This window comes from Pleurodeles waltl, chromosome 6 (assembly GCF_031143425.1).
Source record: "Pleurodeles waltl isolate 20211129_DDA chromosome 6, aPleWal1.hap1.20221129, whole genome shotgun sequence".
Classification (NCBI taxonomy): domain Eukaryota; kingdom Metazoa; phylum Chordata; class Amphibia; order Caudata; family Salamandridae; genus Pleurodeles; species Pleurodeles waltl.
The window spans coordinates 380,436,268-380,463,046 of NC_090445.1; positions in this window are offsets into that span (position 1 = coordinate 380,436,268).

A 26,779-nucleotide genomic window follows, 5' to 3' on the forward strand; every position below is an offset into this window, starting at 1 on the left:
GAAATATATTTATAGTGAAATCAAAAACTAAAAGAATTATATGTACAAAGATTCAGGCTAAACCCCATCTAAAGTCCATTTTGTTAATTATAGTAAATGTTGTTCTAAAAAGAAGAATCAATCCGAGAGGTCTACCACACAGAACTTAAAAAATATTAACAAAATAATGATAATACTGAAGAAGCAGCAACAAAGTCACAAATTACCCTCCAAAACTAATCAAAGCAATAATCATCATGCTTCAATGTAAATGAAAGAAGGTAGGAGAGACGCGTAACCCAAGGGACTAACCTTAGCTTGGAGAATTCATTGGAAGCACAAGCAGTAATTTAAACGTGAATGCAACTGGACTAATGCTTTGTGAAATAAAGCAACATAAGTTTAGTGGAACAGGCTTAAAGAAATCACAAGAGCCTGTCAACCGCGAGCGCATCAAAACACGCGGCTCCTACCTTACTATCAAGACGTTGCCAGCCGTTTCTCAGAAGAAATGAGAGCTTCGCCGTGTTATACGCTAGAACAGCGTGCATTTAAATAAGCAGCACCTCGGGCCGTCATCTTAGCTACGCGTCCTCACTAAACATAAAAAAGGGGACTTAACGTATTACTCGTCCTACATCAAGACTGTGGGGGCCATTTTGAAGTGTGCAAGAAAGATAACTCAAAACATACTGAAGAACAAAATGCTTAACATGCTTAGATTATAACCAGGTTAATGAAAGGCATTTCAATTACAATACATGTTATCATGTTATTGACAATAGAAAACCGATTACAAATATAATACAAACACCAAACAATAAATAATCAGTAAACAAACTGCACAAACATTACATAATTAGAGGACTTATAATGGATACAAAGTCATAAATGGACCTCTGCAACAATTATTGATAGAGCCTATCTCATCGATCTCTATCTTCACAAAATGTACTATTTTAGAAACATTCATAATTGTCCTATATACACTAAAAACCCCCAACATACAAACAAACTTAGTATACATCTCTGGGACTGATTCTGTCCGACATATTCTACATCACGCAAAGTGTAAAGTTAGAACCACTGTGGAACAGTTACAATTTAATTAAGGCCCACATCTCAGACAAATCATTTAGACCCCGTCTGGCCGTCCCAAATCTTTCCATCAGGCGAGCTTCCATTTCATCCAAAGCGGAAGCTAGTAGGGTGCCTGTTTTTGTTTTGTCAACTACATATAAGATAGACCATTTGATGTCATCTGGATGATGGTCCTGTTCAATGTAGTGGTCAACCAGAGGGGCACCCCGTACTGTACATCTGATCCTGGACATGTGTTGAAGTATACGTGTTTTAGCAGGTTGTGTCGTCTGGCCAATATAAGTAAGTGAACACGGACATGTGATGCAATATATCACATGGCGTGTATTACAGTTTGAAAAACAACGTTGGTGGTGTATTTTACCATTCAACTCCACCTGTCTACTTTTTTCTGTATATTGGCAAGCCAGGCAGTTCATGCATGGGCAATGGCCAATGATAGGGGGTAGGGCTAGCATACTTCTCAGATCGGTTTTCTTCTTACTGTTCTAAGTGAACGGAGCATGTACTAAGGAATCATAGATGTTGCGGCCTCTTTTGAAAGCGAAGAGGGGTTTATCTAAGCCTAAAGGGAGGAGCAGCTTCCAATTTTTTTCAATAATGGCTCTAACCCGATTCGCTTTAGGGTTATATGTTAGTACGCAGGTCAAAGGGCGCACCCTATTTTTTTTAACTTGGGCACTAACAGATGTTCACGTGGAGTATACCATGCTCGTTTGCATGCACCTTTAACAATTTTCTTGGGGTAGCCCCTATTCAACAATCTAGAAATAAGAGCTTCTGCGTTTTGAAAATAATCTTCTTTAGTGGTACAGTTACGGCGAATTCGAAGAAATTGGCCATAGGGTAGATTCTCCTTAAGAGAACGAGGATGATTACTTGAAAAGTGAAGTAAGGTGTTTCTATCGGTAGGTTTTTTGTATAAACTCACCAACATATGACCTTCAAAGGATTAAATCCATAGATCCAGGAAATTGATTTGTTTAGAAGCAGAAGACAACGTAAACTTAAGATCAGGTGTTAAATGGTTAATCCAATCATGAAATAAGGAAAGGGCCTCCTGGTCACCTTCCCAGATCACAAAGATGTCATCAATATATCTTAGCCATGTTTTGATATGATTATAGAAGGGATTATTTAGGTCAAAAATCCATTTGTCTTCAAAAAATGACATCACGGGATTCGCAATTTCTGGGGCAAAGTTGCACCCCATCGCTACACCCTTGACTTGCAGGTACATCTTATCAAATGAAAAGATGTTGGTTTTTAAACACAGCGTGGCCAGAGCAAGCAGAAATGAAGAGGGGACCTTATGAGGAAGAGGTATTTGATCTAAATATACGTTCATTACTTGTAATGCCTCATTTTGTGGAATATTAGTGTAAAGTGCCTCTATGTCTAAAGTCACTAACAGTTGTGTTCTTTCATTGACGGGATTACCTTCAAGTTTATTAATCATATGCATAGAGTCCCGCACATATGCTTTCGTATTGTACACTAATGGTTTGAGAAAGAAATCCACATATTGGGACAAAGGTTCCAGTAAGGAGCCGCAGGCCGGAATAATTGGTCTCCCCGGAGGATTAGAGGCATCTTTATGTATCTTCGGCAGAGTGTAGAGAAGGGGAATGCGTGATTGTTTTTGATTTAGAAAGTCGTATTCTTTCTTGCATATCCAACCTTCTCTAAGTGCTTCGTCAGTGATGGTGGTAATGATGGCTGTCAATCTGGGTGAGGGATCTTCTGTTATCAAACAATAGTGGTCCCTGTTGTTTAGTTGGCGACGCATTTCCATGCTATATTTATCTTTGTCTAGTATCACTATGCCGCCACCTTTATCGGCTGGCTTAATGATGATGTTCTCATTTAATGACAACGAGAGAATAGCATTATTCTCTTCTTTAGAACAATTAGACTTGAACGATATTTTAGTGTTGTTAACTAAGTCAATTTCACGAAGGACCATGTCTTCAAAAATTAGTACTTCTCGAGGCATATGAATAGTATCAGGGCAAAAAGTGGATTTTATATGTAGCCCACTGACGTTAGCTTCATTAAGAGGCATATCATCTGTGTTATCTCGAAAAAAGGTCTGTAACCTTACTTTACGCAAAAAACGCAATACTTCGGTTTTAGTGTCAACCGGGTCTTTGAGTTTGGTAGGAACAAAAGACAGACCTTTATTTAGTACCTCTTGCTCTTTGCCTGAAAGAGCATGGGTAGACAAATTGTAAACAGGTATCATATCTGAACCCATGTCAATTATCTTCTGTATATTCTTTTCCTGGTACGGAATTCTCCTTGTGGGGTATACAGATCTCTGTTCTGGTCTTGGTATTGAAATCTGACTCGCGCACCTCCTCCTCTCCCTCTGCTTCCACCTCTGTCGAAAAAAGGTTGAGTAGTGGGGTGTGCGGGGCCAGAGAAAGATTCGGATAAATGTTCCGTATCTGAAACCGAAGAAGTATCAGAAAAGGTAATAAATCTCCTCCGTGAACGAGATTGAAATTGTAAATTCAAGTTGCTAGGGTTGTTGTATTTATAGAAATCTTCTTTCAAGAACGGATAAACCTCCTCAATTTTTAAATTCTTAATATCCCTCGCCACTTTAGATGTTTTTTGATTGACAGTATGGATTTTGAACTCAGCAATGATTTTATTGGCTTGAATTGTCTGGTCTTGAGAAAGCTCAAGTTCCAGCAATTCAGTTTCTTTCAATTCTGTTTCACTTATTCTTAACCCAGTCTCAATAGAGAGAGCCAGCCAATCACGGGAACATTTCGTCCCTACCCCACTAAATTGCAATAGGTATGGTTTGTCTAACACAAAGATTACTGGAATATTCTTCACCTGCAAGCCTGCAGGAATCGTGTTATTTTTTAAGTGCTCAAGAAGTACTTGTGCATGCAATTGTGTTCTGATATTTTTCTTCTTAAGCTGCTTTAGACGTTCAATTTTAGCCACATTTGTGGGAGTTGGAATAGGTTGATCGCCACTCAATAAAGAGGGGTTGCCTAACAGTGTGTTTATTTGTGCCTCAGTATAGCTAACTATGTAGGGTTCAGTCATAACCAAAAAATACAACAAAAAATAATATAAAAATAAGAACAAGTGATAAGTGGACACTAGAGAATAATTTCCAAAGGCTCTGGCTCAAAGATTTCAATCATGAATTGATTGTATTAAAGGAGCTGACCCCTGCATCAGAAGATGCAAAAGAGACTACCAATAGAGAGAGGGGAGGTCCCTGTTACCCCACTGGATTAGGGACAATAACAATGCAAAAAATAAAAATATCCAACAGGGATAAATCTATCCCAAGTATCCAAGCAAAAAACTCAATTTTTTATTGAGTAGTAATTTCTTTGTTACAAATAAATCAATTCAATCATAGTGTCAACAAATCGTCTGTACACCTAAAAGAGTAATACACAAAATCAAACTATATACAAATCCAAAACAACCCTAACATTCCAAATGAGCACCATGATACATAAAATATAAGCTGCTTAACCATCGAGTGGCAAGCAGTCACCATTCCAGGTAGTGACAGTTGTGGGAGGAAAGTATTCTGCTCCAGTGAGGAAAGTCAATCACTGAAATAAAAGTCTGATCCAATCCCCAAATTATTCAATCCAAATGTTTCAGGAATTCCAACAGTCACTCCTTAGTACGATATAGTCGATGCGTTTCTGCCTTATCAACTACGGCCTTATCACAACGTCACTACCTGGAATGGTGACTGCTTGCCACTCAATGGTTAAGTGTATTACTCTTTTAGGTGTACAGGCGATTTGTTGACACTATAATTGAATTGATTTATTTGTAATAAAGAAATTACTACTCAGTAAAAAATTGAGTTTTTTGCTTAGATACTTGGTATAGATTTATCCCTGTTGGATATTTTTATTTTTTTGCATTGTTATTGTCCCTAATCCAGTGGGGTAACAGGGACCTCCCCTCTCTCTTTTGGTACATGTCAAAGCCAATAGGCAGTAAAACTGAATACAGAATGTAATGGCTACTGGTGAACATTGAGCAACTAATATGTGCAATGGTGAAACACAAAGTCATTGGTCAAACACAATTAATAGCATCACATTCCACCCTATGACCAATTAATTTTTGTTTCATACCTCTTATTTCAAACAAAAACAAAAACATCAACAAAAAAAACATTATAAGCAAATCAGATTTGAATGATAAAAGCAATCACTGTAAAGCAATGGAAGTGGATTAACATAATAATCTCATAACCTCTCACATCAGATACATCTACACAGAAAAGACTGAAATTTATATTGTCTCTAATTGAGATAATAGTGTCTCTAAAATAGCAATTGGATGTAGCATGAGTTCCACTCATGTAAAGGTGCACGGTCCACCTGAAAGGTTTGCAGGAATGTAAGTAAAAGTCAGAGTTCCACACGAAAAAACACAGACAGTTAACTGTTAAGGTTGCTTAGTTCCAGTGGAAGAACGTAATCAAACAAGGTGAACTTGAACTGAAGGTGCCAGTTGCGCAAAATGGATCCATGGGGTCTGTACTTTAATCAATCAGATTCAGGTTGGGGGTTCGGTCCCTTCCCTGGCCCCACACGCACACACCCGAAGGGAGACCACACAGCACACTCATAGTCAGTGGCGAAACGTGGTAGGGTCTGCAAAAGAAAAAAGTATGACTTTTCTTGCAAATAACATTTGTCATCTGAAATGTGCCCTTCCTCTTCCTTTCCGTTTTATAATCAGTAGGATGTTTTTGGGGCCCTTTATGATTTTTGCAGGTTCTGGAGGGTCATTTGGGAATTTAACCCAAACCTTAGAACTGAGGTTTTTATCTGCTGCACCACAGCTTCCCTTTCTTTGCACTGTCAGAAGGGCTGGGGAAGACTCCTTCTTTACCAAACCTCCATTCACTGCACATTTGACACGTTGGGCCATTCTGTCTCCACTTTGTATGAATGAATTAGATTCTTTTCTAGCTATCAGCATAATTTTGATTTCTCCTTGGTAATCTGCAGCAATCATTCCCCCTAAAACCTGATCAATTTGCCATATCTGTCCTGGTAACTTTCCTCTCTCCAATTGATCTTTGACTGTTTGTGGGACAGATTGCTCTTGTGCGTGCTGCACAGTTTTTTATCAAATCTAGGGGAATGTGCATCCCTCTCATCTCTGCCCACCTGTAAGTGGCTTTTTCTCCCAACTGTCCACATTTCTAGTGCATCCACTTAGCCATCCCCACTAAGTAAGAATTCTGGGTGGACACTTCAGACTCTGAATTTTTCTCTTTAACATCTGCAAGGGAATTGAAACAGTTAGGTACAAGCCATGTGGAAAACCAAATGGCTAAACCATTGGCAGTGAACCAAGAATCAGTGTAAAAATGACACATCTCAAGCAGCTCTTGCTTTAAAGTCTGACACACATTGTACAAATCTGTTACTTCTGTGCTAGAAAACAACTCTTCAGTCAATGAATCATTAGTCAAACACACACACTTTTTATCCTCAGGGGACACGAATTCAAATGGTGCACTCAATTTTACCTGTGACTCTTTTACCTGTGGTACTCCGTGCACCCTCTCCACATCCTGAAAAGGGGCTTGTGACACCTGTTCATGTAGGGCTGCAGTGACTCTAGCCCTGTCTTGCATGTACCAGATCCAGTGTATTGTACTAGCTTCCTGTGCCTGTCCTATACTGTGAGAGTTAGGTGAATTCATCACCCACTGCATGCTTGATATTTCAGGTTTCATACTCCAAAGTTCCAGGGGCACTCTTTTCTTCCCCTGTTCCTGATTTACATGTAAATCAGTGTTTCCCTCTTGCACTGCGCAGAAACCTAAAGTCTGAATTATTTCATTTGCCAAATTAAAAGCGCGCAGCTGCTTATATTTTTTCCTAGATACTTTATACCAAAGTGTTAAGATTTCACTCAGATGAGGGCTATACTGTTTCCAAAAATCAAACAAGCTAATGAAACTCGGTGTAGTGCAAACAGAAAGAAACTCTAAAATCTTTTGTTTTACTTGTGCCAGGAACTGCACATTTTGCGACGGTACTTCTGCCATGTAATTAATTTTTCTTTGCAGAAGCGGTCTGTAAATAACGTTCTGAGCTCTGTTCTCAGTGTTATCAGTTAAGGAATGCGGTGTGTTTTACTCTATGCTCTGCTCACACGAAGGCTCAGACTGGCTCACAGCTGTCTTAACCCCCTCATTACTGGAATGGGAAAAGACAGATTCTTCTAAAACAGCAGTTTTATAGATTTCAGCATTATCTTGCATTAATGTGTTCTGGCTAATTTGCTCATGTAAATTCTTATTTTCATGTTCTAACTTCCTACCTCTCTCCTGCATGTTTCTGTAAGCAGATAAAAGTATCCAAACCCTTCTGTCAAGAACAAAAGGAACATCATTTCTTTCAAAAGGCACATTTTCTAAATATGCTTTATCACAGCACTCATCCAGTCCTGATAAACAAGAAAGCATGTTTCTCACAGCACCATAAGGCAGTTTAACTTCACATGCATTTTCAAACATGGTCTGCCGTGCTTCTGTAATTCGCTAAACAACAAAAAACAATTACACTTTTAAATAGTGCACTTCCAATTTCCAATTTGACTCCCAGACTGACGACTAACGACAAAATGCTCTGCTTTCCCTGTTATCTCATAACTGAGCTTACAGAACCTCTCTGGAATGCACTTCTGAGTTTAAAGAAGACATTTATTGTTATTAATTCTCCACCATGAGGTTCCTGAGAGACGAAATTAGTAGATTGGAAGCACACGATCAAAGGTAGTCGCAGCAATGAAAGCAAAATATATCAAAGTACTTCTCAGTTGCAATGTACACAGCAAATAGATGTGATTATATTATAGCATAACTTCAAAGAAAAGCATAAAAGTCAAAATTCATCACCGTATGGCCTATAGCTCAGCTTATTCTTTCTGGGGTCTGCAAGTTGATGACTCCGGCCAACTGCAAGAAAAAGATTTTCTACCCAAACGGGAGACAGGCACCCGACGTCTAGCTCCTGTCTGAAGTCAAAGCAGATTCAATCTACCTCTCTGTAGTCCAGAGTTATCCTTAAAAGCAAAGTCAGTGTGAGAACCGAAGAAACCTGGAGAGTTGCCAATTCTCACGAGCTCCTCGTTCTCAGACTGGATTGCGAGGTAAACACAAAATCTACGTGCTCTTATCAGCTAAGGTCTGGTGTGAAGAAAACAGCTTGGTCCATCTTGTGGAAAAACACAGCTTGGAAAAACACAGCTCATCTGCAATGTCTCAAGTGAAATGTCTAACCCCACGTTAAAGCCAATAGGCAGCTAACCAAATATCAAATGTCATGTCTTATGTCATGTCAAAGCCAATAGGCAGCTAACCTGAATACAGAATGAAATGTCTAATGACATGTCAAAGCCAATAGGCAGCTAAACTGAATACAGAATGTAATGGCTACTGGTGAGCATTGAGCAACTAATATGGGCAATGGTGAAACACAAAGTCATTGGTCAAACACAATTAATAGCATCGCACCGTGTTCGGAGTTACAATTGTGACGCCACATATGGGTATTGACCTATATGTAATGCACATGTGTAATGGTGTCCCCGTACTCACAAAGTCCGGTGAATTTGCCCTGAACAATGTGAGGGCACCTTGGCTAGTGCCAGGGTGCCAACACACTAAGTAACTTTGCACCTAACCTTCACTAAGTGAGGGTTAGACATATAGGTGACTTATAAGTTACTTAAGTGCAGTGTAAACTGCTTGTGAAATAACGTGGACGTTATTTCACTCAGGCTGCAGTGGCAGTCCTGTGTAAGAATTGTCTGAGCTCCCTATGGATGGCAAATAAGGCAGCCCATAGAGATCTCCTGGAACCCCAGTACCCTGGATACTTAGGTACCATATACTCGGGAATTATAAGGGTGTTCCAGTGTGCCAATCAGAATTGGTAAAATTAGTCACTAGCCTGCAGTGACAATTTTAAAAGCAGAGAGAGCATAAACACTGAGGTTCTGGTTAGCAGAGCCTCAGTGATACAGTTAGGCACCACACAGGGAACTCATACAGGGCATACTTTATGAGCACTGGGGTCCTGGCTAACAGGATCCCAGTGACACAGGCAAAATCAAACATACATACAGTAAAATTGGGGAACATGCCAGGCAAAATGCTACTTTCCTACAGACCTCTTATAGGGTGCCCAAAGAGGAGTTCACAGCCTACTCCTTTCTGGGGTACCTCCCTATAAGCAAAAAGGAGGCATGGTAACAGGACATCCCATCTCCTCCTGAGTGTTTCATAGAATCCCATTATCATGCCTTTGAGAGTTTTTATTAAACCTCTCAACCAGTCCATTTGTCTGTGGATGATAAGGAGTAGTGAACTTGTAAGTTACTCCACACTCCTTCCACATAGCTTTGAGGTATGCAGACATGAAGTTACTACCTATGTCTGACACCACTTCCATAGGGAAACCCACTCAGGAAATTATTCCCAGGAGGGCTTTTGCCACTGCAGGAGCTGTAGTGGTCCTTGAGGGTATAGCCTCAGGATACCTAGTTGCATGGACCACTACCACAAGGATACATCTACTGCCTGAAGCTGTTGGAGGGTCAAGGGGGCCAACAATGTCAACCCCTACCCTCTCAAAGTGCACCCCAACCACTGGAAGTGGAATTAAGGGGGCCTTACGTGTGCCACCAGTCTTGCCACTGGCTTGGTAGGTCACACAGGAGCGACAAAACTCCTTGGTGTCCTCTGACATGTGAGGCCACTGAAACAATGGAACAAGTCTGTCCCAAGTTTTACTTTGGCCCAAAAGCGCAGCCAAAGGAATATCATGAGCCAAAGTCAGAAGAAACTCTCTATACTGCAAAGGGATGACCAATCTCCAGGCAGCTCCAGGTTTAGGGTCCCTTGACTCGGTAGAGAGGAGGTTATCTTCCCAATAGACGTTATGGCTATCAGTGATATGCCCGTTCTGCTGTTTGACAGCTTGCTGTCTTAAACCCTCTAGTGTGGGACAGGTCTTCTGTGCCACACTCAGCTGTTCCCTAGCAGGCCCCCTTTCACCCAAAAGCTCAGCAGGGTCTGCTGCCAGCTCGTCTGGTGTAGGTTCTGCACAGGGAGAGGATTCCTCTTCCTCAAAAGGGGAATCTTCTGGAGAGGGAGGGATGGCGGGCAAGGATTTACCCTTTCTACCCATAGCTTTTGGAAGCACTTGGTCCATTTTTCCAGGATCCAACTTTCCCTATCCTCCTCCCTTCTAGGCCTGAGCCCTAGTGAGAGCAAATATATGCCCTGGAAGGCCCAGCATTGCTGCATGAACCCCAGTAGGAGGCTGGCCTGGCTTGTAGTGGGTACCAAAGGGTACGTACACCTTGCACCAGGTCCAGGTATCCCTTATTAGTGTAGGGGGGTGTCTAGTAGCTTAGGCTGATAGAAAAGGTAGCTTAGCAGAGCAGCTTAGGCTGAAATAAGAGACATGTGAAGCTCCTACTATACCACTGGTGTCATATGCACAATATCATAAGAAAACACAATACACAGGTATACTAAAAATAAAGGTACTTTATTTTTATGACAATATGCCAAAAGTATCTCAGTGAGTACCCTCAGTATGAGGATAGCAAATATACACAAGATATATGTACACAATACCAAAATATGCAGTAATAGCAATAGAAAACAGTGCAAGCAATGTATAGTCACAATAGAATGCAATGGGGGCACATAGGGATAGGGGCAACACAAACCATATACTCTAGAAGTGGAATGCGAACCACGAATCGACCCCAAACCTATGTGACCTTGTAGAGGGTCACTGGGACTGTAAGAAAACAGTGAGGGTTAGAAACATAGCCCACCCCAAGACCCTGAAAAGTGGGTGCAAAGTGAACCTAAGTTCCCCAGAGAGCACAGAAGTCGTGATAGGGGAATTCTGCCAGGAAGACAAACACCAGCAATGCAACAACGATGGATTTCCAGACGAGAGTACCTGTGGAACAAGGGGACCAAGTCCAAGAGTCACGATCAAGTCGGGAGTGGGCAGATGCCCAGGAAATGCCAGCTGTGGGTGCAAAGAAGCTGCCACTGGATGGTAGAAGCTGTGGATTCTGCAAGAACGACAAGGGCTAGAAACTTCCCCTTTGGAGGATGGATGTCCCACGTCGTGAAGAAGCTTGCAGAGGTGTTTCCATGCAGAAAGACTGCAAACAAGCCTTGCTAGCTGCAAGGGTCGCGGTTACGGTTTTTGGATGCTGCTGTGGCCCAGGAGGGACCAGGATGTCACCAATTGCGTGAGGAGACAGAGGGGGCATCCAGCAAGACAAAGAGCTCACTCAGAAGCAAGTAGCACCCGCAGAAGTGCCTGAACAGGCACTACGAAGTGGAGTGAACCGGAGCTCACCCGAAGTCACAAAGGAAGGTACCACGACGCTGGAGGACAACTCAGGAGGTCGTGCACTGCAGGTTAGAGTGTCGGGGACCCAGGCTTGGCTGTGCACAAAGGAAATCCTGGAAGAGTGCACAGGAGCCGGAGCAGCTGCAAATCATGCAGTACCCAACAATGCAGTCTAGCGTGGGGAGGCAAGGACTTACCTCCACCAAACTTGGACTGAAGAGTCACTGGACTGTGGGAGTCACTTGGACAGAGTTGTTGAGTTCAAGGGACCTCGCTCGTTGTGCTGAGAGGAGACCCAGAGGACCAGTGATGCAGTCTTTTGGTGCCTGCGGTTGCAGGGGGAAGATTCCGTCAACCCACAGGAGATTTCTTCGGAGCTTCTAGTGCAGAGAGGAGGCAGAGTACCCCCACAGCATGCACCACCAGGAAAACAGTTGAGAAGGCGGCCGGATCAGCGTTACAACGTCGCAGTAGTCGTCTTTGCTTCTTTGTTGCAGTTTTGCAGGCTTCCAAAGCAGTAAGCGGTCGATTCCTTGGCAGAAGGTGAAGAGAGAGATGCAGAGGAACTCTGATGAGCTCTTGCATTCGTTATCTAAAGAATTCCCCAAAGCAGAGACCCTAAATAGCCAGAAAAGGAGGTTTGGCTACTTAGGAAGGAGGATAGGCTAGCAACACAGGTAAGAGCCTATCAGGAGGAGTCTCTGACGTCACCTGCTGGCACTGGCCACTCAGAGCAGTCCAGTGTGCCAGCAGCACCTCTGTTTCCAAGATGGCAGAGGTCTGGAGCACACTGGAGGAGCTCTGGGCACCTCCCAGGGGAGGTGCAGGTCAGGGGAGTGGTCACTCCCCTTTCCTTTGTCCAGTTTCGCGCCAGAGCAGGGCTGGGGGATCCCTGAACCGGTGTAGACTGGCTTATGCAGAGATGGGCACCATCTGTGCCCATCAAAGCATTTCCAGAGGCTGGGGGAGGCTACTCCTCCCCAGCCCTGACACCTTTTTCCAAAGGGAGAGGGTGTAACACCCTCTCTCTGAGGAAGTCCTTTGTTCTGCCTTCCTGGGCCAAGCCTGGCTGGACCCCAGGAGGGCAGAAACCTGTCTGAGGGGTTGGCAGCAGCAGCAGCTGCAGTGAAACCCCGGGAAAGGTAGTTTGGCAGTACATGGGTCTGTGCTGGAGACTCGGGGGATCATGGAATTGTCTCCCCAATGCCAGAATGGCATTGGGGTGACAATTCCATGATCTTAAACATGTTACATGGCCATGTTCGGAGTTACCATTGTGACGCTATACATATGTTGTGACATATGTATAGTGCACGCGTGTAATGGTGTCCCCGCACTCACAAAGTCCGGGGAATTTGCCCTGAACAATGTGGGGGCACCTTGGCTAGTGCCAGGGTGCTCACACACTAAGTAACTTAGCACCCAACCTTTACCAGGTAAAGGTTAGACATATAGGTGACTTATAAGTTACTTAAGTGCAGTGGTAAATGGCTGTGAAATAACGTGGACGTTATTTCACTCAGGCTGCAATGGCAGGGCTGTGTAAGAATTGTCAGAGCTCCCTATGGGTGGCAAAAGAAATGCTGCAGCCCATAGGGATCTCCTGGAACCCCAATACCCTGGGTACCTCAGTACCATATACTAGGGAATTATAAGGGTGTTCCAGTATGCCAACTTAAATTGATGAAATTGGTCACTAGCCTGTTAGTGACAATTTGGAAAGAAATGAGAGAGCATAACCACTGAGGTTCTGGTTAGCAGAGCCTCAGTGAGACAGTTAGTCATCTCACAGGGAACACATACAGGGCACACTTATGAGCACTGGGTCCCTTGCTGGCAGGGCCCCAGTGACACATACAACTAAAACAACATATATACAGTGAAATATGGGGGTAACATGCCAGGCAAGATGGTACTTTCCTACAACCCCCAACTCCACTTCAGCCCAAGCTGATGTCTCCAAATCATTGCCTAGTAAGCAGTCTACAGGTAAATCAGTGGCTTCCACAACTTTCTTTGGAACAGCCATGGGGTGGCTAAGAGTGTTGTTATGAGCATTAGTCACTTGGTACTGCTGACCAAGTAGGTGTTGTTCAGGGGCAACCAGTTTCTCAATCACCATAGTGACACTGGTTCCTGTGTCCCTGTAGGTCTCAACACCATTTGTTAGGGGCAGTTGCTTGTACTTACCCATATTAAGGGGACAAGCAACCAAGGTGTCAAAATCAATACCACCATTAGAGACTAAAACAGCCTCTGTGGTCTCCCTAACACGACCAACACCAACTACGTTACCAATGGTGAGCCCAGCTACACTCTTTGATTGGCTATTTGTAGTGTTCTTCCCACCACCACTGCTATTACTAGGGGCACTAGAGGACACAGTTGGGGTTGTGGTAGTGGGAGCCTTGGTGTTTTTCTTTGGAGAAGTGGAATCACTTGCCCAATGGTCTTTACTTTTACATAAATAACACCATGGCTTCTTTTGATTGTTTGAAGAGGATTTGGACCCACCTCCCCCAGAGGATTCTTGGGGAGAGGTCAGATCTGAGCCTATCAAGTACTGATGCATCAAGTTAAACACACAATTATTCAAAATGTGCTCTCTCAGAATAAGATTATATAGGCTTTCATAGTCAGTCACCTTACTGCCATGTAACCATCTCTCCAAGGCCTTCACTGAACAGTCTACAAAGTCTGTCCAGTCTTGAGGACTTCTTTCTGGTATCTCCAAACTTTATCCTGTATTGTTCAGTGGTTAAGCCAAATCCATCGAAGAGTGCATCTTTCAAAACTTTGTAGTTGTTGGCATCACACTCTTGGGAATTCTCTGAGGTGATATCGGAATGTGCAGAAGTGGACCTTTCTCTAACTACTTGAACTCCAGTAACCTGGCCTTTTGGAGTGAAAGGTGCCCTACTAGTGCGTGACCCCCTCCCACTACCAGCTTCACTAGATGGCCTGTTAACTGAAAGGTCTTTGGAAGTACATTCCCCAGAGTCCTCAGGGACCTCCACTGGAACTATCTGGGTATCCCCCCTCCTCTACCTCCTGATCCTGGTTTTGACCAGTATGGTTCTGATAACTTTCAAGGAGAAGGCTAAGGAGAAGATCTTTGGTAGGGTTCTTACCAATCCCTAAACTCCTTTCTATACAGAGACCCCTCAAACTTTTAAAGTATACATTGTCATCAGTTGTCTGCACAACTTTGGGAGTGGCCTCTACTATAGACATAGTTGCAAGAAAAAGTTTAGGAGAGAGAGAAAAAAGTTTAGAAACTTTTTTGAAACGTTTTTAGAAAGTTTTTAGAAGGGCATTAAGACTGTTTAGGTTAACTGTGTATATTTCTAATTATTCAGAATGTGGTTTTCTTATGAAAAGCACCAATGACAAAGTGGTAAAGCAATTACAAGTAATTATCCCACTGATAGCCAGGATCCCAGTGCTCATAGCTTGTGGCCTGAATGTATATACCTGTGTAGTGCCTAACTGTGTCACTGAGGCTCTGCTAATCAGAACCTCAGTGCTTATGCTCTCTCTGACTTTAAATGTGTCACTATAGGCTAGTTACAATTTTTACCAATTTCAATTGGCACACTGGAACACCCTTATAATTCCCTAGTATATGGTACCTAGGTACCCAGGGTATTGGGGTCCCAGGGGATCTCTATGGGCTGCAGCATTCCTTTTGCCACTCTGCAACACTTTCCATTGTGTGCACACTCTGAGGACTACTTGTCTTCACCCTGCACCAGAGGGACCAAAGAAATCTCCCGTGGGGTGACAAGGTCACTCCCCTGATCCTGCAGGCACCATCTAAGTCGACGATGGGTTCTCTTGGACTCCTTTCCTGGCGACGAGCGTGCTCCTTGGAACACAGAGGGTGGACCCCATCGACACAGATTGTCCTGAGGTCCTGCTGTCACAATTTGGAGGATGTAAGACGTTGTCTTCCCCCAGAACGACAGTAGCCCTGATCACCGCCCCTTCATCACCTCCTGAGGCCTCTGTGCACTATTTGCAAAATTCCTTCATGCACAGCCTGGCCCAGGGGTCCAGCAACTCTATCCTGTGATGCTGAACTCGCTGAGTAATTCTTCAATGTCATGGGACCTTCCTTTGTAGTGCTGCACCAACCGCATTTTGCACCTCCTTTGTCCCTGTGTCCTGGAACTCCCGTGGGTTCTAATGTATATATTGCGTATATTACTTACCTCCAGAAGGAGTATTGCCTCTAAGGTATTTTTGGTACTGTGCCACCCAAATAAACTACCTTTATTTTTGGTAACACCGAGTATTGTCTTCACTTGTGTATGAGTACTGTGTAACTATAAGTGGTATTGCATGAGCTTTGCATGTCTCCTAGTTTAGCCTAAGCTGCTCTGCTATAGCTACCTCTATCAGCCTAAGCTGCTAGAACACTACTACTTCACTAATAAGGGATAACTGGACCTGGTATAAGGTGTAAGTGCCCAATGTACCCACTACAAACCAGGCCAGCCTCCTACATTGGTGGGACAGCGGTGGGATAAGTACTTGCAATTGCTTTACCACTTTGTTACTGGTGCTTTTCACAAGAAAAGCTTGCTCCATTACTTAGAGCGTATATAATATATACCTAGAAGTAATTTTTGCACTTTCTAAAAGTTCTTTAAACTTTGCAAAAGTTTTTACAAAGTTCTGAAAAGTTTTCTTCTTTTCTCTGAAAAGTTAGCTCTGTTATTCTACTAACTTTTTACTCACTTTCCTAAACTTTTTCTCTTTCAATATGTCTTCTGTAGAAGCTACCCCTAGAGTTGTCAAGACTACCCACGAGAATCTAAACTTTTAAAGTTAGAAGGGTCTCTGTATTGAAAGAAATTTTGGGATTGGGAAGAACCCCAGTAAGGAGTTCCTCTTAAATCTTCTCCTTCAAGATGACCAGGGACTCAGCACTGGCCCTGAACAGACAAGGGAAGAGGTAGAGGATGATTCCAACCAGGAAGGCTCAGAGGAGCAAACTGACAATCCTGGGGCTTGTCCTTCCACAGATTTAGCTGTTAACAAGCCCCTTTCGTACAACTGGGAGTGGGAAGGGTTCACACACTAGTAGGGCTCCCTTCACCCCTAGAGGCCAGGTCACTAGGGTGTCCCCTGTTAAAGATAGATCTGCCTCTGCACATTCTAATGTTACCTCTGTTTCGGAGGCATCCAACACATCTAACCTTGAGGACCAGTCCTTAGATAGGGAACTCAGAAAGCTGAGGATAGAGGAGGCTAGACTGAGGCTAATGCAGCAACAGTTGGCCGTAGACAGGGAATCCCTGGCTGTGGAAAAGGAAAGGCAGGGTTTGGGGTTAGTTCCGCATGGTGGCTGCAGCAGTTTCAGAAATTCAAATGTTAGGGAACCTTCATTTGACTCTAGGAATCTGCATAAAGTTGTCCCTCCTTACAAGGATGGTCCTGACATCTATAAGTGGTTTGCTGCACTTGAGAGGGCCTATAAAGTTCAGAGGGTCACTCATGTACAGTGGGCTGCTACCCTGTGGCTATCCCTCTCTGGTAAGGGGAGAGGCAGACTCCTTATTGTCAGAGAGGAGGATGCAGATAATTTCCACATTTTTAAAAGTGCACTCTTACATGGTCTGGGCTTAACCACTGAGCCATACAGGATAAAGTTCAGAGAGACCAGAAAGCAGTCATCACAGGATTGGACAGACTTTGTAGACTGTTCAGTGAAGGCCCTAGAAGGTTGGTTAAATGGCAGTAAGGTGACTGACTATGAAATCCTGTATAACTTAATTCTGAGAGAGAGCATATTTTGAATAATTGTGTGTCTCATTTGTTGCATCAGTATCTTGTGGACTCAGATCTGACCTCTCCCCAAGAATTGGGAAAGAAGGCAGACAAATGGGTCAGAAAAAGGGTGAACAGAAAATTTCATACAGGGTGTGAAAAGACAGCAAATAGAAAGATGGTGAAAAATCTTACGACAACATGGGGATAAAAGTAAAAACAAAGATCCTTCTTCAGGTCCAAACCACTCCTCTGGGGGTGGGGATAAAACATCTTCATCTTCTTCAAACTCTTCCCACAATAAGAAAAAGCCTTAGTGCTATGTGTGCAGAGGCAACGGCCATTGGCCAGGGGATACATCCTGCTCAGGCAAAGCCCCTGAACCTACCACCACTAATACATCAAACCCTAGTGCCCCTAGCAATAGTGCTAAGAGTGGTGGGACTACAGGCAATAGTATAAATATCGGTGTAATTGGGTTCACTTTTGGGACCATAATAGAAACTGGGGTAGACAGTCTCAAGACAGTTTCTGTCACACCTGGTGGCATTAGCCTTGCCACCTTGGCTGCTTGTCCCCTTAACATGGATAAGTACAAGCAGCCAATCTTAATAAATGGTGTTGAGGTCCAGGCCTACAGGAACACAGGTGCCAGTATCATTTTGGTGACTGAAAACTTGGTGTCACCTGCACAAAACCTCCTTGGGCAGAAGTACCAGGTTACTAATGTCAATACCTCCACTCAGTCTCTCCCCTTAGCTGTAGTTCAACTTAGTTGGTGTAGAGTTACTGGCCCTAAGCAGGTGGTGGTATCACCTAGCTTACCTGTAGATTATCTCTTAGGGAATGACCTAGAGACCTCAGGTTGGGCTGCAGTAGATTTTAGGACCTATACATCCATGCTGGATATTCCTGAGGAATTGCTTCCTCTCATTTCTGGTGAAATGAAAAAGCAAAGGAGAGAAAAAGGCCTGAAATCTCAGGATCCCTCTCCACCAACCGGTAAAAAGGGTATCAAAGTATCCCTTCCCCACCTTGCCACTAAGGATACCGTTTGTGTGGTGGGAGAAACCTCTCCTGGGGTGGAACCTGTACTAAAGGAGCCCTCAACTACCACAGCTGGACTCCAAGAGGTAAAAGTACCTCTTCGTGGAACTACTAATCCAGATGTGCAAAATTGCACCAGTTTAGTAAATATGGAGCATCCCTCCAGCCCTCCCAGAGAAACTTTAGTGCAGCAGCCCTGCACTGCCTCTAAACACTTAGGACAGCAGCCCTGTCCTGGTGTGGAGCTTATAGGACAGCAGCCCTGCCCTGCACCAACTCAAGAGAAACAGCAACCCTGTTCTCTTTTACAGCCATATGGACAACGTTTTTGCCCAGCTATGGCTTTATTGAGACAGCACCTGTAGGAGGCTGGCCTGGCTTGTAGTGGGTACCAGTGGTACTTACACCTTGTGCCAGGTCCAGTTATCCCTTATTAGTAGACTGTAGTAGTGCTCTAGCAACTTAGGCTGATAGAGGTAGCTATAGAAGAGCAGCCAAGGCTGAACTAGGAGACATGCAAAGCTCATGCAATACCAATTATATCATATAGGTACTATATCATAAGAAAGACAATACTCAGTGTAACTAAAAATAAAGGTACTTTATTTTAGTGACAATGTGCCAAAAATATCTCAGAGGATATACTCCCTTAGGAGGTAAGTAAGATACACAAAATATACACAGAAAACCAAATCAGGTAAGTAAAATAGTGAGAAAGTAGTGCAAACACTGTAGAATACAATAGGATGCAATAGGCCTAGGGGCAACACAACCCATAAACTAAGAAAGTGGAATGCGAACCACAAATGGACCCCTAGGCTAGTGTAGTGTGTAGAGGGTCACTGGGATTGTAAGAAAAAAACTAAGGGTGTAAAAGATACCCCACCCCAAGATCCTGGAAAGTAGAAGTGAAGTACTACTATTTCCCCAGAAACACACTAAAGTCGTGATAAAGGATTTTGCAAAGACCACAACAGAGTGCAAAGCACTGAAGACGGATTCCTGGACCTGAGGACTTGCAAAGGAAGGGGACCAAGTCCAAGAGTCGCGAAAGTATCCAGGGTGGCAGGAGCCCACTAAACCCCGGATGAAGGTGCAAAATGGCTACCTCTGGTTGGAAGAAGCTGCAAGATTCACAACAACGAAAGGAGGTAGGAAATTCTTCTTCACGCAGAAGATGTCCCACGATGTGCTGGAGGATGCAGAAGTGTTTCTTTGGCAAAATACTGCAAACAAGCCTTCCTAGCTGCAAGAGTTGCAGTTGGAGAAAAAGGGTTATGCCCGGGCCCAGGAAAGACAAGGATGTCGCCACTTGGGAGAGGAGATAGAGGGGGCCCTCAGCAACATAGAGAGCCGATGCACAGGCACGAAACACCCGCAGAAGTCCTTAAACACGGGTTCAAGAAGTTGGAACATAGCAGTCATCTCAACACTGCAAAAGATGGTCCCATGACACCGGTGATCAACTCATAGAGCTGAGCATCACAAGAGAGAATGCTGGGGACCTAGGCAGCGGTCTGCATGCAGGAATTCTTGGAAATGTGCACAGAAGCCTTTGTAGCTGCAGATCACGCAGAACACAGGATTATAGTCTGGAGAGGGGAGGCAAGGACTTACCTCCTCCAAATTTGGACAGTTGGACCACTGGACAGTCTGGGTCACTTGGGTCTACCACCTGTGTTCCAGGGGCCATGCTCGTCAGGATGAGAGGGGACCCAGAGTACCGGTGATGCTGAAGTTTGGTGCCTGCTGAAGCAGGGGGAAGATTCCTTCAACCCACAGGAGATTTCTTTGTGACTTCCAGTGCAGGGTGAAGGCAGACAACACCCAGAGCATGCACCACCAGGAAACAGTCAAGAAAGCCGGCAGGATTAGGCGCTACAAAGTCGCTGGCAGTCTTCTTGCTACTTTGTTGCAGTTTTGCAGGCATCCTGGAGCATTCAGCGGTCGATCCTTGGCAGAAGTCAAAGAGAGAAGTGTAGAAGAACCCTGATGAATTCTTGCAAGTCGTAATCTGAGGAAAAGCCCACTGGAGATACCCTAAATAGCCAGGATTGGCCACCTAGTCACGTATGCACTTATCAGGAGGGGTCTCTGATGTCACCTGCTGGCACTGGCCACTCAGAGGCCTCCAGAGTGCCCCCACACCTCTGGATCCAAGATGGCAGAGGTTTGAGACACACTGGAGGAGCTCTGGGCACCCCCCCTGGGGTGGTGATGGACAAGGGAGTGATCACTCCTATTTCCTTTGTCCAGTGTTGCACCAGAGCAGGGAGTGAGGGTTCCCTAAACCTTTGTAGACTGGCTTATGCAAGGAGGGTAAAACATTTCCAGAGGCTGGGAGAGGCTACCCCTCCCCAGCCTTTAACACCTATTTCCAAAGGGAGAGGGTGTGACACCCTCTCTCAGAGGAAATTCTGTGTTCTGTCTTCCTGGGACTGGACTGCCTAGACCCCAAGAGGGCAGAACCCTGTCTGTGGGTTGGCAGCAGCCGTAGCTGCAGAGAAAACCCCAGAGAGCTGGTTTGGCAGTACTGGGGGTCCATAGTGGAGCTCCCAGGATGCATGGAATTGGCTCCCCAATACCAAATTTGGAATGGGGGGACAATTCCATGATCTTAGACATGTTACATAGCCATATTTGGAGTTACAATTGTGAAGCTACATATAAGTATTGACCTATATGTAGTGCACGCATGTAATGGTGTTCCCGCAATCACAAAGTCCGGGGAAATGGCTCTGAACTATGTGGGGGCACCTTTGCTAGCACTTAGAAACCTAACCTTCAGCAAGTGAAGGTTAGAAATATAGGTGACTTATAAGTTACTTAAGTGCAGTAAAAATGGCTGTGAAATAACGTGTGCGTTATTTCACTCAGACTGCAATGGCAGTCCTGTGTAAAGGTTTGTCTGATGTCCCTATGGGTGGCAAAAGAAATGCTGCAGCCCATATGGACCGACTGGAACCCCAATGCCTTGGGTACTTAGGTACCATATACTAGGGAATTATATGGGTGTTCCAGTATGCCAATTGAAATTGGTAAAAGTAGTCACTAGCCTATAGTGACAAATTTAAAGGCAGAGGGAGCATGACCACTGAGGTTCTGATTAGCAGAGACTCATGGACACAGTTAGGCACTACACAGATATACACATTTAGGCCACAAACTATGAGCACTGGGGTCCTGGTTAGAAGGATCCCAGTGAGACAGGCAAAAACAAACTGACATACATGTAAAAATGGGGGTAACATGCCAGGCAAGATGGTACTTTCCTGCACAAACTCCCCAAACGAGGGACCATACGGCTAACCTTGCCCAGATGAGTCTTCATTGTCTAAGTGGAAGTATTTGGAGAGTTCATCTGCATTGGAGGGGGTACTCCCAGGTCTATGTTCCACTGTATAGTACATTCCCTGTAGGGAGATGGACCACCTCAACAATTTAGGGTTTTCACCTTTCATTTGTTTAAGCCATAATAGAGGTTTGTGGTCTGTTTGAACAATAAAGTGAGTACCAAAGAGGAATGGTCTCAACTTTTTCGAGGCCCACACCACAGCAAAGGCCCCCCTCTCTATGGCAGACCAACACTTTTCTCTAGGGGTCAACCTTCTGCTGATAAAAGCAACAGGTTGATCCTGGTCCTCAGTGTTTAGCTGTGATAGAACTGCCCCTACCCCTAATTCAGAAGCACCAGTTTGAACTATGAATTTTTTGGACTAACAAGGGCTTCTTAGGACAGGTGCAGAGCACATGGCCTGTTTGAGCTCATCAAAAGACTTTTGACAGCTAGCTGTCCACAATACCTTTTTAGGAATCTTCTATGATGTGAGGACATTAGGAGGGGCAGCTATAGTGCCATAAGTCTTTATGAACCTCCTGTAGTACCCAGTAAGGCCTAGGAAGGCTCTCACTTGGGTTTGAGTTGTAGGGGGAGCCCATTCCATAATGGTTTGGATCTTCCCCTGTAGTGGTGCAATCTGTTCCCCTCCTACCAGGTGGCCCAAATAATCCACTTTCCCCTGCCCTATCTGGCACTTTTAGGCCTTGATAGTGAGGCCTGCCTTTTGCAGAGCCTCCAAAACTTTCTACAGGTGGACCAGGTGATCTTCCCAGGTGAAGCTAAAGACAGCTATATCATCTAGATATGTTGCACTAACGGCTTCCAATCCTTGGAGGACTGTATTCACCAGCCTCTGAAAAGTGGCAGGTGCATTTTTCTTCCCAAAGGGCATAACACTGAACTGATAGTCCCCTCCAATAGTTGAAAATGCTGATTTTGGTTTATCATTTTCTGATAACTTAATCTGCCAATACCCTGCAGTTAAATCAAAAGTGCTTAGATGCTTGGCAGAAGCCAGTGTATCTATCAGCCCATCTGCCCTGGGTATAGGGTGAGCATCAGTTTTTGTTACTTGATTGAGACCCCTATAGTCCACATAAAACCGCATTTCCTTTTTTTCATCTTTACTATGAGGTTTGGGGACAAGCACCACAAGGCTGGCGCAGGGGCTTTCAGAGGGTTCAATCACTCCAAGATCCAACATTATCTGTACCTCTTGTTCAATGCAATCTCTGACATGGTCAGGCTGTCTATAAATTGTACTCTTCACAGGTAAACTGTCTCCAGTGTCAATTGTGTGCTCACACCAGGTAGTTGTACCTGGAATTAGTGAGAAGAGGTCAGAGAACTGGTCAAGGAGATTTACACAGTTGTCCTTCTGCTCAGCAGTAAGGCAATCTGCAAGCACCACTCCCTCCATGAAGCCATCAGCTTCAGTGGTGGAGAAGAGATCAGGGAGAGGGTCACTCTCTTCTTCCTGTCCCTCATCAGTTGCCATGAGCAGGGTTAAGTCAGACCTGTCATAGTAGGGTTTTAGGCAATTGACATGGACCACCCTAAGGGGACTCCTGGCAGTGCCCAGGTCTACCAAGTAGGTAACATCAACCTTTTTCTAAACAATGAGATGGGGTCCACTCCATTTGTCTTGGGATGCTCTTGGGGCCACAGGCTCCAATACCCACACCTTCTGTCCTGGTTGGTACTGAGTCAGGTCAGCCTTCTAGTCATGCCATTGCTTTTGGAGATCTTGGCTGGCCTGAAGGCTTTTACTGGCCTTTTCATGTACTCAGCCATCTTTGATCTGAGGCCAAGCACATAGTCCACAATGTCTTGTTTGGGAGCTCTTAAAGGTTGTTCACAACCCTCCTTCACAAGAGCAAGGAGACCTCTTACAGAGTGTCCAAAGAGGAGCTCAAAAGGGCTGAAGCCTACTCCTTTCTGGGGTACCTCCCTATAAGCAAAAAGGAGGCATGGCAACAGGACATCCCATCTCCTCCTGAGTTTTTCAGGGAGTCCCATGATCATGCCTTTGAGAGTTTTATTAAACCACTCAACCAATCCAGTTGTTTATGGATAATAAGGAGTGGTGAACTTGTAGGTAACACCACACTCCTTCCACATTGCCTTGAGATAGGCAGACATGAAGTTACTACCTTTGTCTGATACCACTTCCTTAGGGAAACCCACTCTGGAAATGATTCCCAGGAGGGCTTTTGCAAATGCAGGAGATGTAGTGGTCCTTAAGGGTATAGCTTCAGGATACCTAGTGGCATGGTCCACTACTACTAGGATGAACCTTTTTCCTAAAGCTTTTGGAGGGTCAAGGAGGCCAACAATGTCAACCCCTACCCTCTCAAAGGGCACCCCAACCACTGGAAGTGGAATTAAGGGGGCATTAGGTGTGCCCCCAGTCTTGCTCCTGGCTTGGCAGGTCACACAGGAGCGACAGAACTCCTTGGTGTCCTCTGAGATATGAGGCCAGTGAAACAATGGAACCAGTCTGTCCCATGTTTTACTTTGGCCCAAATGCCCAGCCAAAGGAATGTCATGACCCAAAGTCAGAAGAAACTCCCTATACTGCAAAGGGATGACCAGTCCCCTGGCAGCTCCAGGTTTAGGGTCCCTTGCCTCGGTATAGAGAAGGTTGTCTTCCCAGTAGACTTTGTGGGTATCAGTGACATCCCCATTCTGCTTTTTGACAGCTTGCTGTCTTAAACCCTCTAGTGTGGGACAGGTCTGCTGTGCCACACACAGCTCTTCCCTAGCAGGCCCCCCTTCGCCCAAAAGCTCAGCAGTGCCTGATACCAGCTCATCTGATGTAGGTTCTGCACAGGGAGAGGATTCCTCTTCCTCAAAAGGGAAATCTTCTGGAGAGGGAAGGATAGTGGGCAAGGATTTACCCTTTCTACCCCTAACTTTTGGGAGTACTTGGTCCATTTTTCCAGGATCCAAGTTTCCCTGTCCTCCTTGCTTCTGGGCTTGAGCCCTTGTGACAGCAAAGATATGCCCTGGAATGCTCAGCATTGGTGCATAAGCCTCCAACTCCACTTCAGCCCAAGCTGATGTTTCCAAATCATTTCCTGGTAAGCAGTCTACAGGTAAATCAGTGGCTACCACAACATTCTTTGGGCCAGTTCCTCCCCCCCCATACCCCCCCCCCAGTTGAGATTCACAACAACCATGGCGTGGCTAAGAGTGTTGTTATGAACATCAGTCACTTGGTACTGCTGACCAAGTAGGTGTTGTTCAGGGACAACCAGTTTCTCTATCACCATGGTGACACTGGCTCCTGTGTCCCTGTAGGCCTCAACACCATTTATTAGGGGTAGTTGCTTGTACTTACCCATATTAAGGGGACAAGCAACCAAGGTGGCAAAATTAATACCACCATCAGAGACTAAAACAGCCTCGTGGTCTCCCTAACTAGACCAACCCCCACTACATTACCAATGGTGAGCCCAGCTACACCCTTTGACTGGCTATTTGTAGTGTTCTTCCCACCACCACTGCTATTACTAGGGGCACTAGTGGATGCAGTTGGGGTTGTGGTGGTGGGACCCCTAGTGTTTTTCTTTGGACAAGTGGAATCACTTGCCCAATGGCCTTTACTTTTACATAAATAACACCATGGCTTCTTTTGATTGTGTGAAGAGGATTTGGACCTACCTCCCCCAGAGGATTATTGTGGGCCTGATGAAGACTCTGAATTCTTCTTATCTTTGACCCCATCCTTGTCACAAGACTTACCATCCTTCATTTTGCCATCCTTGTCACCCCCGTATGAACTTTTCTGCTCACTCTTGTTCTGACCCATTTGTCTGCCTTCTTTCCCAGTTTTTGGGGAGTGGTCAGATCTGAGTCCACCAAGTACTGGTGCAACAAGTCAGACACACAATTATTCAAAATATGCTCTCTCAAAATAATATTATACAGGTTTTCATAGTCAGTCATCTTACTGCCATGTAACCATCCCTCCAAGGCCTTCTCTGAACAGTCTACAAAGTCTGTCCAGTCTTGAGATCACTCTTGTCTGGTATCTCTGAACTTTATCCTGTATTGTTCTGTGGTTAAGCCAAATCCTTCTAGGAGTGCATCTTTCAAAACTTTGTAATTGTTGGCATCAATCTCCCTGACATTCAGGAGTCTGTCCCTACCTTTGCCAGTGAAAGATAGCCACAGTATAGTAACCCACTGCCGCTGAGGAACCAACTGTACCATATAGGCCCTCTCAAGTGCAGAAAAGCATTTGTTTATGCCACCCCCCTCCATGTAAGGGAGTAATATCTTATGCAGGTTTCTTGAATCTGTTTCTCTAACAGGATGACTGTCAAGATTGCTGCTGTTGCTGCCACCATGGGTAACTAACCCCAACTTCTGTCTTTCTCTCTCTGCATCTAGAGATCTCCTATCTAAGGCCAACTGCTGCTGTCTTAGCTTCAGTCTGGCCTCTTCCAACCTCAGCTTTCTGAGCTCCCTGTCTAGGGTGTCATTCTCAGGGTGGGATGCTTGGGAATTCTCTGACACAGAGGTAATGTGAGAATTGGCAGAAGTGGACCTTTCTCTGACTACCTCAACCCTAGTCACCTGGCCTTTTGGAGTGAACTGTACCTCCCACTACCAGCTTCACTAGGTGGCCTGACAAGTGAAAGGTCTTTGGAAGTACCCTCCCCAGAGTTCTCAGGACCCTCACCTGAAACTATCTGGGTAACCCCCTCCTCTACTTCCTGATCCTGGGTTTGACCAGTCTGACTCTTGTCCCTTTCGAAGAGAGGCTAAGGAGGAGATCTTTGGTATGGTTCTTATCAATCCCTAAACTTCTTTCTATAAAGAGACCCCTCAACCTTTTAATGTTTAGATTCTCAGAAGTTGTCTCACAACATTAGGAGGAGCCTCTCCTACAGACATAGTGGAAAGAAAGAGTTTAGGGGAGAGAGAACAAGTTTTTGAGAACTTTTACAGAAAAGAAAAAAAAGTTTTCAAACTTTTTAGAAACTTTTTAGAGAGAAAGTAAGACTGTAAGGTTTACTTGTGTATATTTCTAAGTATTAGAATATGGTTTTGTTATGAAAAGCTCCAATGACAAAGTGGTAAACCAATTACAAGTACTTATCACACCGCT